Below are 15,668 nucleotides of genomic sequence, written 5' to 3'. Positions count from 1 at the left end.
CATGTAGTGTCACCCAAGTACGTTTGCTTAAATGTCAATAAACCTAGTGCCGAGACCACGACTAATTTACATCTAATTTGCAAAGTTATCAAATTCTTAAAGTATGTGATCTGAAAAATATCACATACTTTGATTGCACTGAAAATGTAAGATATTATATGATATATATATATATATATATATATATATATATATATATATATATATATATATATATATATATATATATATATGGGGCGATTACATGACAAAAGTAATCGATTACGATTACGATTACATAAGAATGCATGATTACGATTACGATTACAAGGATAATGAAAGTAATCGATTATGATTGCCATTACACTGCCCACTAATCATGATTACATTTTCACAAATATGAACTATTTTTGATGACTGTCAAATTTACCAAATGTTTGACATTCAATAGTCCATAATTAATTAATCAATGTACTATAGTAGTGTCGTTAAACAAAACAAACTTTACTTATTACATGAATATTTAAAACATATTATTATATTTAACGACAAAACGTAATTACATGTGTGTTAATCCCCAAGCTGCTAAAAGAAACCAAAGCATGCCCCTTTAATCGCCGAATTGCTCTAGTTCAGTGTCACATAAAACAAGACATATAGTTTACAGTTATCAAAGGTCCGAGTTGTCAACTATGATCATTTGACAATACATCTAAAGTGTTGAATGCGATCAGTTGTACTGTGGCAGACTCTTTGCTTTTGTTAGTCTTAATGACTGCAGATGGACAGCGCACAACCGTAATCTCTTGTCTGTAAGCTTGACTGGGCAGCCAAATCCACACACAGCAATAAGTTATTTAACATATATAACCCCTCCCTCCAAAGCATCACTATAATCGTTACAATTTTAGGTAACCACTGGTATAAAGTAATATAATTACAAATTTTCCGAATTTATACGATTTACTGTATTCTGATTGGCTGACGTCACTAAAAAACCAAGTGTTATCCTTCCATAAACCTCATAAAAATACGTCATCACGGAAGACCAAGATCGAAATAACCGCACAACACCAACAGTCACTACACGTAAACAAAAGTTAATATCAAGGTCACTTTGCGATAGAAAAAAAACAAGACAAATCTGCACATGAAATAGTTTCATTTTTTTAAAAAGAAGTTATAATAAAGATATATACACTGTTTTTGTTGATTCAATACTTATTTTTATTTTTAGCGGACAATTTCCAATAGTATGTATATATGTATTCCTACGCTTATTTACAGAACATGGTTGACGGTAAGAACGAAAGAAATTATTTTTGAGTGTTTTAAGGTACACTTCTTGTACTGTTTGTAATTATAAGAATTGTTTCTCATTTTTTAGGAATTTATGGATGTATAAAAGTCACAAATGTAGTATAAAATCGCGTAGCGTAGCGAAGCGATTTTATAGGCTACCATTTGTGACTTTTATACATCGATAAATTCCTAAAAAATGAGAAACAATTCTTATATAACCCACAAATTAAAAAAGAAAGATTAAAAGAATAGGATATGTTTTTAGTGCTCTACCGGTTCAGAAAGTATTTTGCTCCAGCACTTTCTTGCCACGTGACTTCTGGAGAATCAATTATTTCAGTCAACTTGTAAATTAACTGATTCACTTGACAGGTAAAAAGCCATTGAAAAAAACACAGGACAAAACGTCACAGGAAAAAAAAGTTACAACTTTTAATAAAAAAATATATATTGGGCAATGTGTAACTGACTCCTAGTTTCTTTCGATATTAGTTTGGTCGTTGTTTTATTTGAATAAAAAACATAGCAAACACCAAACACATTATAGATGAACACATAGATACGTTTTAAAAAATATTTACTTATAATGGTTTGAAATGCAACATTAGCCCGAAATGAAAATATAGAAAACAATAGATCTAGTTTGAGCCGTGACGTCACTGTTACCGGTGACACCAGAAAAAAAACATGTTAAAAGGATACAAACTCAGGATAGTCCCTTTGCTCAGTGCTGCACCCAACTACTAGCACTGTTACTTGAGTTGTTACCAAGCATATCAAAGAAGTTTGGTTAATAGGCATGTTTTCATAAGCGTATGTACGTTATAACATAATATAACCATTTACAGACATAATGGAAAGTGTTGGTATAAAACAGTTAAGGAGAATATGATATATGTGTACAGAACTCTATTTAAAACTAAGTAACCATAGATTCACGCCTTCTTATTATTTTGTATAAATATTTTCCTAACTTACATACTTTGTTTACATTGCTAGTAGGTAATAACTTTATTACTTTAATGATACATGTATATTGAAGGATGCTGTAATAATGATTAATATATAATCATAAAAAAAGTGCAAGTTCATACAGATTGAAACTTTAATCCAAGTGTAGTAATCACGGAAGTAATCATAAATTACGATTACATTAGCAATGTAATCGATTACGATTACGATTACATGGTATTCTCAAACAGTAATCGATTACGATTACGATTACATGAAAATATGTAATCGATTGTAATCGATTACGATTACCCCCCTTTTTTTTTTGTATAGTCCGGTTTAAATGTCTGGTGTCTTTATGCAGTCAGAGACTGGGGTATCCAGTGTTGAAGAAGCTGGTCCATCCTCAAGACTGAGGTTGGTTAATTTTGAAATGGATTATTTTTCATTCCAATTGCTTATTATTAAAATACACAAAACAGGGTAGCAACAATGGTGCAACTGGTGATGCAGGCATACATGCAACCATGCAACTACTGCTTATGTACAGGTATGACATATTTTCATTACTTTGGAAAAGGTATATGCAATCTGACACACAAATTGATAGTTGAGATGCACTGTATTTAGTTATATACATGTATAGATAAGCTTAAAGTTGCAGTCTCTGGAATATGTTTATTATTTAAGCATATAGAATAGATGATTCAGTTCTGTTTGGTACATATGAGGTCCACCACATCGCTATAGTTTCGCAATGCTCGCTTATCTACATTATCTAGGTCAACTACAAACCAATGGCCAGCTTTGTTTTTCTTCATTTAGCGGGACGCCAGTAGAACTGAGACTTTACGTGATTTGCGCAGGCACTGAGCTTCTCACGTGATTTTGAACACATTTAACTGTCTTGATTGAGGGGTCGTCTCATATCTCCAAAACATATTTATATCAATAGAGGTATGGTACAACACCTTTCCAGGAGTCGGTGGGGGATTTGCCTTGAAATTTTGACAGTGGCCAGCGGTTGGCATACGCGCTACATGTAAGAGGGTGTTAATAATTACATAACGCTCTAGGGGTAGAGGAAGAGGGTGTTGTGTTCGATTTACGTAACATTTTTCAAGACTATGTTATTTTTATTCATTACTTAGACCTAAAAAGGTGGTTTTTTTGAAATGCGCGGTCAGTCTAGGATCGATCCCCATCGGCGGGTATATAAAAGGCCACGGTATGTGATATCCTGTCTGTGGGATGGTACATATAAACGATCCCTTGCTAAAAAAAATGTAGCGGGTTTCCAAGGCGCGTGTGCGGGGATTTCAGCAATGTTGGGGTTATAGACTGTTCAGCGAAGTTTATATGGGCCATGCTGCCCCAGAAAATATATTTCATTTTTTTAAAGCTTGGGCAGGTAGGGGTTTCGACCTCCAATACCCTCCCCCTGCACATGCACCCGATTCCTCTCTAAGATTATATGTCAAAGTTACCAAATGTTTGACATCCAATAGCAGATGATTATTAAATCGATATGCTCTAACATTGATGTCGTTAAACAAAAAACCTAACTTTACCCTTTCCAAACGAAAGAATATTTATTTGAATTTGTCGATTTTAACACAGAAATGAAAACGTTCACTGTCTACTTTAGTATATTTTATTTAAAAAATATATACATGATCAATGTGTTGCTAGCATACAAACTAAACTTTGAAAGTTCTACTAACACTTTATAAAATATTAATTCTGAAATAGGAAGGTACGATTGTCGATAATACGTTGTTAAGATCAAAGAAAGAAATGTTTTATATAACGACGCACTCAACACATTTTATTTACGGTTATATGGCGTCAGACATATGGTTAAGGACCACACAGATTTTGAGAGGAAACCCGCTGTCGCCACTACATGGGCTACTCTTTCCGATTAGCAGCAAGGGATCTTTTATTTGCACTTCCCACAGGCAGGATAGCACAAACCATGGCCTTTGTTGAACCAGTTGTGGATCACTGATCGGTGCAAGTGGTTTACACCTACCCATTGAGCCTTGCGGAGCACTCACTCAGGGTTTGGAGTCGGTATTTGGATTAAAAATCCCATGCCTCGACTGGGATTCGAACCCAGTACCTACCAGCCTGTAGACTGATGGCCTACCACGACGCCACCGAGGTGGTTTTAACGAAAGACTCTAGTACCGTATCCTCAACCGAACGTTCTTCGTACAGCGCAAGATTTCTCATTTCATTTTTTGAGACGAACCCTACAATTTGAAATCGGCAAACGCACGTGTTAACTGAAACTGACAACAGGCTGTCGTTTGTGCTTTGCCGAGCAATGGCGGCACAGGCGACGAATCGAGCGTATACGTTTGACGATCTCCGTTCATAGCTAACACACACGACTTTTTTAAGTGCATTTGAGCTTGTATTTCACATTTGTACATGATGTTATAATATGGTAACCAGAGACTGTAACTTGAATTTCTATGAAATGCAATAAAATACAGAAGTGTAAATGAATAGTACAGGCTTTTTCAATAGCCCACTCTCTAGCGTAGAAAATTATTGGTATTTGCTAATATAACATATTTAGTTTTATAAGTTACCAATTATAGCTTTATGGAGCTATAGTTACTTTTAGAACCATCTGTTCAAGTGTTCAACACTGCTAATTGGAAATTAATTATTTAAATTCTAAAAGTATCAGCGTTCTAATTATCTCATTTTAGTATATCTTGAAGGGGAAGACTCAGACGGAAAACAAAAGATGAGATGGACAAAGGCAAAACATGGAGTTTTATCAATCCATTTGAGTAAGAATGATTTCTTTAATTAACGATTCATACTTTTGCAACATAACTATAACTTCATTTTTTTAATGATTGTTTAAATGTCATAATATATGAAATTCATGTACTAAGGCTACATTTATCACTTTCTTACCAATATAGAAACTCACATGCTCAAACTCAATTATAGATATGAACACTGTCGATTTTCAAACAAGATCTGAACTAATCATGTGACCAATTCTGCTAACCAAGATGCTAAATCTACGCAAATAATAATTTATTAAATACTATCTGCCAGACAATGTCATTATTATTTTTTACCAACACAAACTTTTGTTTATCAGTACTGTGGAATTAAGTATAATGCTAAAAAGGAATTAAAATTATCTGAAACTACCAAAATAGTCCATTAATTTTCTATAAATTATCCTACAATATTATCTCACATAACAGTGAATATTATATTCTCCTTTGAAATACATGTATATTAGTTAAAGGTAGAGTAAACTCAAACAAGAGATTTATCTGTTGGAAAGATGCATACCCGGACCACCAACACATACTGACACTTTAACAAATGAAAAACGCGTAATTTTAGAGAATAAAAAAAACATGTTTATTCCTGCTAACTGGGGGCAGCCATTTTGTTTCGTTTTTGTGACGTCCGGTGGTATAGCTTGGGGCTAAGTGACGTCAGCTCCGTCCATCTGCTCTATGCACAGTGTAAACAAACGCTCTAATTTACGACAATGCACTTCACTTTCATCAACCTGACTTGTAAAACAACATAAATGACTTGATAGTATAATAAACTATTTAACTAAATATGTTTCAATTTGCATCAATAGAACGAAATGGAGTTATAGTATTTTTTTCTTTTTAAAAAATCCAAAGAAAAAAATGCATATTATTAGGACTATTGGTATGCTACGTTCGAGCAAAAACGACCACTCACGATACCCAAGTGATAATTTTCGTTTCTTTGGTACTACGTAATTGGTAAGTTTTGTGATTTTAGATGGGAAAGTCTACTTAATCAAGGGTTTTGCAGAATTACTTACAGTAATAAAGCAGGACGGCTGATCGATTACGATTAGAGGGGTGTCCGTACGGTTAACACACAATACCCTGTGATCTTAATAAAAGAGGCACGTATTTTTAGTGTGTCTAGACACAGTGTCTGGGGACCGTTTAAATATACACCTGCCAATCAGGAACCACAGGTACAGGCCACGGAAAGAAAAGACCAATTAACAAAGAAAACACTCCGATTATTATTTCAGTACGTGGGTTAATTTATATACAAACCATAATACAGTTATTTCAACACTTTGACAATGGTGGTTTATTTTGTATTAATAATATATAATTGTTGCTGGCTTACTGGGATGACTATTATTACAGAATATTGCGATGCGTCCGCAAAAATCAGGTATGTTTTGTTTCTTCAGTTCGAAGACTAATTCCTGACGTGACACGTTAGGTATTACGTAACCACCAGCTCGCCAGAGGGCGTATTCACTGGGATGATACAAAATGGCTGCACCCGTTATATATAATAGCCGTCACATTTAACCGTTTTATTAATTAACTATACGATTATACTTGTTGATATTAAGCAATAATGTGCAGTATATATCGTTGAATATGCATACCAGGTCAAATGCCTTGATTGTCCCTTCCTTTAAGAATGTATTCATCATTATAGAGCCGGGACAGACATAGCCCAGTGGTAAAGCGCACACCTATTGTGCAGTCGGTTTAGGATCGATCCCATTGTGCTATTTCTCATTCTAGCCAGTGCACCATGACTGGTATATCAAAGGCTGTGGTATGTGCTGTCCTGTCTGTTGGATGGTGCATATAAAAGATCCCTGGCTACTAATGAAAACAAATGTAGCAGGTTTCCTTTCTATGACTGTGTTAAACTTACCATATGTTTGACATCGAGTAGCTGATGATTAATAATCAATGTGCTCTAGTAGTGTCGTTAAACAAAACAAACTTTTTTTTTTTTTTCATCATTATAGATTTGTTTCTTTTTAATTCACAGACCTTGTCTTTTTCAACTTGCTGACCCACCAACATTAAAATTGTAAAGAGAAATGATAGATAGAGAGATAGATACTCTTTATTTCCTCCATATTAAGCTAATCGAAAAGAGTAGCCCATGAAGTGACGACAGCTGGATTCCTCTCTCTATCTGTGTGGTGCTTAACCATATGTCTGACGTCATATAACCTTAAATAAAATGTGCTGAGTGCGTTGTTAAATAAAACATGTCTTTCTTTTCTTTTTTTCCTCCATATTAATGAAGATGTTTACACATACAACCTTATTGTGCCCACTATACAGTTTCAAATGTGGCAAATTATCTAGAAGAGGCAAATTATTATTCTGTATCTTTACACACACACACACACACACACACACACACACACACACACACACACACACACACACACATATATATATATATATATAACATTTCAAAGGATTTTTTTCTGAACATATATCATTATTTATATTCAGCTTGAGTATCAGCATAACGGAAAATATTGATGACGAAGATGTAGATTCCGATGATGAAGATTATGAAGTCAGTTGCAACATCACATTCGGGTATACTAAAGAATAATATGCAACATTAATACAGTATTTGAACTGACCAAAAATAGTCTGATTTTATGTGCATCCATATGATGAGATTATTGCAATAGAAACATCTCTTGTCTGTGTTCTAAATGGGGAAAAAAACCCTGCTACATGTTTTAACAATAATGCCTGTAGACGACATTTTTAAGTAATTTGTTGACTTCCAATTTTTTTTTTATCTCGACTTCACAAAGTACAAAAGCCAGATATAGGTGTTACTTTTCCAGTGTCGGCGTCAACAATATCAACATTAAAAGTTTTGCGTTTAGATCCGTTTCTCACAGGTTATAAGTCCTAGATTAAAACAACTTGGTTCATATAGGCACCTATATATGTTCGTCACAATGCAGGTGATTTTATTTTTTAAATACTTTTGCGTCAGACCAAATCAGTTTATGGTAGGTGATACATTTAATTCCTCAGTTTTATTTACTTCATTGAATTGATTGGATTGGATAACATATTAACGTGCCTATGTCCAATTAAGGTTCAATCACGTCATTATCGGGCACAATCTCTGACTTAGCCAGTGACTGGGTCCAGGACAGAATTTTGGAGTAGCAATTAGTGAAAAGGATATATATATATATATATATATATATATATATATATATATATATATATATTATATAAAATTAAATGGAGGATTCCCAAGGCGAGCAAACGAAAGCACGTGTATTGTGCACATGCGAAGCAAATAGGTCTTGCCGCGGCAAGTTCCAGATTGGGAATGCATTGAATTGATGATTTATTTGAATCATAGTTACTCGGCATTCTTCAGGTGCGAATGTTTCAACAAGATATATATCTCGCACTTATTACTATCACAATAGTGATCATGTCTTATGTATTATGTTGGACATTAATGTTTATTAAAGAGACATTCCTGAGGTTGCTGCAACTGTTAAGGTTTTATCGACTAACCGAGCCTTTTTAACGATTGTAATTGCATATCAAATATATTTTTTTACATAAAATATTAGTGGCTGTATACTAAACGTGTTTCTGATCGTTCTAATATTTTTACCAGGTTAAATTTCATTTTATCTCCTAAAATATTATTTTTTCGTACGTACAAAATTATTTGAAAACAGAATCCAATTTGAGCTCCTTACAAATATTAAGACGACCAGAAACACATTGAATATACAGACACTGATATTCTAAACAAAACAATATATATTTAATATGTAAGTTTAATCGTAGAGATATTTTATTAGTCGGAAACATTTTACAATGCAGCAAACTCAGGAATGTCCCTTTAAGAAAGAAAATGTTACAGACCAGAACCCATATTCACAAAATATCGTAAGTCTAGTTTTACACGTAAACGTAAATCTACGACTGAAGAGCTATTCACGAAACAACGAAAACGTAAGTTACGTGTAAAGTTGGACGTAAATATAAGAGTGCCTCAGGTTGCAAACTAACGCTGCTCGTAAGTTGTGTACATATAATAAATCAAGCACGATCACCGTTATTTACTATTATTTACGGAAACGCATATTTCCAATAATGAAGCAGTTTGCGATGGCGAACGCCCACGGATTGAATATAGACGTTTCGGCCAAGGTTATCTTTTCCTTTTTAAGAAATGTACAAGTTCGATGATGAATACCAAACGTTGGTGACTGTCGGATGAAGTTAGAACACCAAACAAAATTGGGTTTTGCGCATTTGGTACTCTATCCAGGAGAGTCCAGTCTCATCACAGATGATGGATGTTTCTTGATGTATCTCCTTCCATTGCTTACACTGGCAATAAAAAAACACAAATTGCAGACCATTGCCAAGTGAAGGGCTGTAGAAAGGCACTGTCGGTGAACCACAGTGTCACTGGATCAGCTGTATACCTGAAATGGGTAATTGCCAGTTTGCAGTACATTTCAGCCACTAAGGGCAAAACAACCCACTATTTTAAAACCAAAGCCAGTTAATGTGCAGTATTTTATAATTATTTTCCTCTCTGCATTAGCATTCTACGTATTTCACTACATTTTGTATTACCTGCATATACCTTTTTAAACTTGGATAAAACGGAAATTTTCAAGCTTAAAATTTTGCACTTTGCTCAACCAGTGTTTCAGATTTTGTGCCGTTACATGTGGTTTATCTGGTATACATTTTTGTTTTGCAAAGGTGGACACTAGTAACAAACTTTGCGTAATAATGATGGAATTCCAGTCATGTTAGAACAATCACATATTCCATCTTTGATTAACTACATATACATGTCATTTTAAATTTGTTTTTATAAAGGTATGTGAATCTGGACATCTGCACTATAGATGGTGTTCTCAACCAGTCATGTTCAGAGGCTAAAGTTTCCATCTACAGTTACCTACAACAGGATACAGTGACACTACCTTGTCCCAGCCATTGATGAGCACTGGGTTGATCACCAGCATGCAGTTGTGGAGGAATTCAGAGGGAAAGACATTGTGATGTTAGGTATGCATGTCCATAACATCTTGTAGGATAACATTCCTGATTACATTTGTTTTCAGTCTATAAAACCATTAACATTTACTGCTGTGAAAACATGTTATTCATTCATTAATATTACACATTTGAATATTTACACTACAACATACAACCATTTAATCACTGCCAACAATATTGGCCAATCAATGAACTCTGCCTTTAGACCCATTTGTTAAAACTAGAATTTTCAAATATAAACTTAATGAATTTATTTTTTGTTTTTTTAAGGTGATGGCAGGATGGATAGTCCTAGTTATTGTGCCCAGTACTGTTCATATACAGCACTGGAGAATGATAAAACAATTCTAAATGTCATTACTTTGGACAAAAGGGAGACTAACAGGAAAAGTGGGAATATGGAGAAGGTTGGCTTCCACAGAACCTTAAAGAAGCTAGCTGATGATGGACTGAAAGTTATGGAGGTTGTTACTTATGCCTATACACAGACTGGTGCATTGCTGAGTGAGATATCTTACTTAATGCATACATGTTTGCAGTTAACTCAGTGGTAAAGACAACTATTGGTACTACTGTGAAACACAAGCTATTAAATGTGTTGCTTGTTTTACTCAGTAGTTTATTGAACAGTCTCAGGCTGTCAGAATACAATATACGAGAAATGTTTTACAATATGATTATTTACAGTAACAAGATGCATTGGGAGTCATTCCATAAATATATACTGACACAACATGAATAAACAGTATATTATATCTGTTCATTCTGAAATCTTTGTCCAATAATAGTGTGGTGACAGCTATGTACCATATTCACTTTTACAGAGAAGAACTGTCGAGATATGAAACATTCTCATGACGTATGGCATGCTGCCAAAAACTTGGGAAAGAAGATATTAGCAGTAAGTAACATGCAGATGACAAAATTTGTAAATATGTTTTTACTCAGTACTGCTGTTTGCATTAAACATTCTGTCATTAGGCAGAGCTCTCCATGCCTCACACTCACCTAAAATTCAAATATGGAAAATGGTTGGTTACTTACCTAAATTACATTCTTTTTATAATGATTCTATTACATATATTTCTTGTCTCAATACATTGGGAAAAGGGCAGATGAAAATACATATATACTTATTTTATAGTTTTGTTTTATTATTACTATATAACTCGCTTGCCTGCACTCAGTCCCGCGTGTTTTGTCATATGCCTTCATTTTACTCGTGGACAGCTCTGTAAACAGGAAGTCACTTTTCATTCCTGCTCAAAAATATTGGTATGGTAGGTAAGGAACACTTTTTAAACACTCTTATTTTTCCAGTTACCTGGTACTATTTGTTGAAAAATACTCAAAATATTGCCAATTTTGTGATTACAATAAAAAATATTGGACCTTATTTACAAATGCAGCAATGAAAGTCAGCTACTTGATTTGAACATACTGCATGGCAACTGCCTTTCTTGACCAGTTTTCATAAACATATCATAATAAAACATATTTGCTGGTACATGTGTATTTTTAAAAATATTTCTTAAGGAAAGTCAGACTTAGTCATGTAGACCATTGAAGAACTGGTGTCAGGATATCACAAACCACCTTTGGCATGTGTGTCAAAATGCGAACACTTACGAACAATTCATAATAAGTAAATAATTTCACGCACATATTTTATGTGTGTACCCCAATGTCGGTACAATATTTATTGGCATCTGAAACTCATGGGGTGGGACATAGCCTAGTGGTAAAGCGCTCTCACTTGATGCATGGTCGCTCGCGTGATGTATGGTCGGTTTCGGATAGATCATCGTTGGTGGGCCCATTAGGCTATTTCTCGTACCAGCCACTGTACCACGAGTAGTATATCAAAGGCTGTTGTATGTATTATCCTGCCTGTATCGTGGTGCATATAAAATGGTGGGACGTAGCCCAGTGGTAAAGTGCTCGCTTGATGCGCGGTCGGTTTTGGATCGAGTCCCGTCACTGGGCCCATTAGGCTATTTCTCGTACCAGCCACTGTACCACGAGTAGTATATCAAAGGCTGTTGTATGTATTATCCTGCCTGTATCGTGGTGCATATAAAATGGTGGGACGTAGCCCAGTGGTAAAGTGCTCGCTTGATGCGCGGTCGGTTTTGGATCGAGTCCCGTCACTGGGCCCATTGGGCTATTTCTCGTTCCAGCCAGTGCACCACGACTGATATATCAAATGCGGTGGTATGTGCTATCCTGTCTATGGGAAAGTGCATACAAAAGATCCCTTACTACATTAGAAAAAATGTAGCGGGTTTCCTCTGATGACTATATGTCAAAATTACAAAATGTTTCACATCCAATAGCCTATTATTAATGAGTCAATGTGTTGTAGTGGTGTCGTTAAACAAACCAAACTTTGGTGCACATAAAAGATCCTTTGCTACTAATAGAAAAATGTACCAGGTTTTCTCTCCAAGACTAAGTCAAAATTACCAAATGTTTAACATCCAAAAGCCGATGATTAATAAATCAATGTGCTCTAGTGGTGTCGTAAAACAAACAAACTGAGACTCGTACATAATTATCTGTGACATATTATCTGATGATTAAACAAACAGTGTTTGATTCGTGCAAACATTTCCCTGGCCAGTGTTATCAGTCCTTTGAAGTTCAAAACTTTGACAAGAAGAAATAATTACTTGGTCAATAGGTCACTTTTAAAAAAATAAAATGCAGTAGGTAGACTTTCATTGACCAGGGTTTCTGCCAGAAAGTAAAACGGGTATGACGTCATACCCAAATGTTTTGGCATGTTTTTTTAGTGAACCTTTTGACGAAATTAATTACTTTTATCATTACTGTATGCTTTTGTTAACCCTAAACCTAAACTTAACCCATTTTCTTTCTGTGGGAGGACCCCCATATCCTCTGTTGTCTGGTTGCATTCAACTTCACAGCGCCATACCCAAACATTTCATTCTGGCAGAAACACTGTTGACATAATATAAGATAAGGGATATCTTTTATTAAGGTAGTACTGAACCAAAACATGTGAAAGTTCGAGGTACACTCATCTTTTGATAGAGCAGTTAATGCCAAAACTTCTTTCAGTGATGATAAATGTGAGAGTGTTTGTTGTAAAAATAAATTGTTTCATATGGACAAAAAATGTATGCAATGTTTTTTCATCTAGTACCGCTGTGTCAAGTAACCTTGTGCTTGATACATGTATGGGGTGCCTGTGAAAAAAGGTACTCAAATTTTGTGCGGAACAAGGGCAGTCATAGATCCTACCCATTATCTCTGAAACGAGCAGCTTCACCCCCATTTTTTTCTGATTTACTTTTAAGGGTGAGGGATGGTAGTATTTATATCTGTGGTGTATATATCGATTGATACGCTGCATGTATCAATTTTAGCCACAGGTTACTATTGTCATCTATGGGATTTGATTTGGTGTTATACACCCTTAAAGGCACCTAATCGGTACAACTAATAAACATTTCATATAAAAAACTTCAATGTGAAATTTTAGATAAACTTTGCAGATATAATTGCAAAATGCACACAGGACTAAGAAACAAGTCATTAATATGAGGTGACTTACTTGGGTACAGCTTCATATAAATGTCTGAACATATTTTTTTTCATTTTCTAGGGAATGTGGTGCGGAGTATTGCACCATGTTTTGAATGAACACTCTTGGGCTGTTCCCTATTCGGATGCTGGGACATGGACCTTTAGTGGAGAAGAATGTTGATGACAGCAAATGGTTGATTAAAGGGAGTGAGGCACAAACAATGTTTTGAAGAAGAATCTTCTACACAAAGTGCCATATTTTCTCAATTTCTGGTTAGCGAAGTTGAAACTATACATAACTACAGTGAAATTTGAGATTCATGTTGATTGCAATGGAACAAAAAAAAGCGCCGAGTTGTACCTTTTGGAGGGTATACTGCATTAACAACGAGTGTTTTGATATGTTTGTTTCCTCAGGACCATTGGCATCAGAAATGTTTTGACAAAAAATCAAACTTCAAGTGGCTTATTATGGTTTATCATGTCCTGATTTTTTGTTTGTTAACATATCTCCTGATGGAAGCACTTGGTAATATTTGTACAGGAGATGGGATGCACCTCTGTGGTTTAAGCATATGTCTGAAATGTGGGAGGTTAAAGGATTCATATTCCTTGGTAGACCCACTGAACTGAGGGTTTACTCCATTGCAACCAGTAATCCACAACTGGTATATGCTGAAAAAGTGTAAATCGAGAATAACTAGTTAACGACGTCGGCTATCGGCTTTATCCTATGACATTAACAATGGGAAATTTCTCATTCGGCCTGAACAGGATAAAGCTGATATCCGACGTCATAAACTTGTTATTCTCTTTATCCTGCAGACCATAAACATTAAGTGGAAAAGCTGTTATTTCAGCCACATTGTACGATGACCTACAGGTGAAATGAGCGATTTTGTAATGTAGCTATGCGAGTGACATCAAAAGTCATATCCTGATACTATACGTATATAACTTTGTTTTATCCGTCATCATATTCTGTCAATACAAACGGTGGTTGCAGGAAAAATAAAAGCTACCTTGCTGTTTATAAAGAAAAGAATAGCCACGTAGCAGCAGCAGGTTTCTTTTGAGACTTGATTGAAATTACAGTGTGTTTGATGTACAATAGCAGATGATTATTAAACAATATGTTCTAGTGGCATCATTAAAACAACTTTATCTTTACCTTTTAGATCATTTGGTGTTTGCTGTAATAAAACATGTCCATTTCAAGAACATCGTAAAAGATCACCTGTATCTAATGTACAGAAACTTACAGAAAGGGGATTGGCTATCGAAATTGATGTCATTTTGTTTCATCATATTGTAACTTGTTCGTAATGTTCTCGTTTATAGAAGTACTGCTGAACTGGAAAATTATCACCCGCTGATACTGATGTATGCTTCCAAACGATTTTCCTACACACCACCAGTTTACCGAATGAGAAATCGTTTGGCTGCACTGGATTACAACACCCATGTTGACAGAGAAATCAAGAAGAATAAAGATGGTCTGATAAGGTATTTGTTGTTCCTAACAATTGTTGTTCTTTTATCCCATTAGTCAAAACAAGATTTTCAAAATTTACCTAATGCATTTAATTATTTTAGAAATAGGTCATTTTTGTGTGTCAAATTGGCACTACCGTCTTCAGTATTTTAATTTTATTTTTTATTAACTGCACAATGAGAGACATTGATATGTTAGGGAAACGTTCTAATACCTTCGTCTAATACATCCATTTATTTACGATTCAGATATCACAGAACTTACAAGAAAAGTGGACGATGGCCAATTGTGCCGTACAAGGTTGAGAAAACATATTCACATATCGAGGGTCTAATCAATCTGATTGTCGAAAATCGCTTATCCGATGTTGGAGGAATGCACCAAAAAGTAGCACTGGCTGCTTCATACCCAAGAAGAATATCTTCTGTTCTTGCAGAAGTTCCGCCACCACCAACAACAAGACTGGTCGAGGAGAAGGTTTCCAGGATGGCAACAAATTGATT

The 15,668-nt window shown here is 35.0% G+C and overlaps 1 pseudogene; it reads left to right on the top strand.

The window, feature by feature from the left end:
• Positions 1–2,575: 2,575 nt before the first annotated feature.
• On the top strand, positions 2,576–15,666 carry LOC121389060 (annotated as a pseudogene).
• The last annotated feature ends 2 nt before the right edge of the window (positions 15,667–15,668 follow it).

This window comes from Gigantopelta aegis, chromosome 14, assembly GCF_016097555.1.
Source record: "Gigantopelta aegis isolate Gae_Host chromosome 14, Gae_host_genome, whole genome shotgun sequence".
Lineage (NCBI taxonomy): Eukaryota > Metazoa > Mollusca > Gastropoda > Neomphalida > Peltospiridae > Gigantopelta > Gigantopelta aegis.
This window is presented reverse-complemented; position numbering and strand designations above follow the sequence as displayed.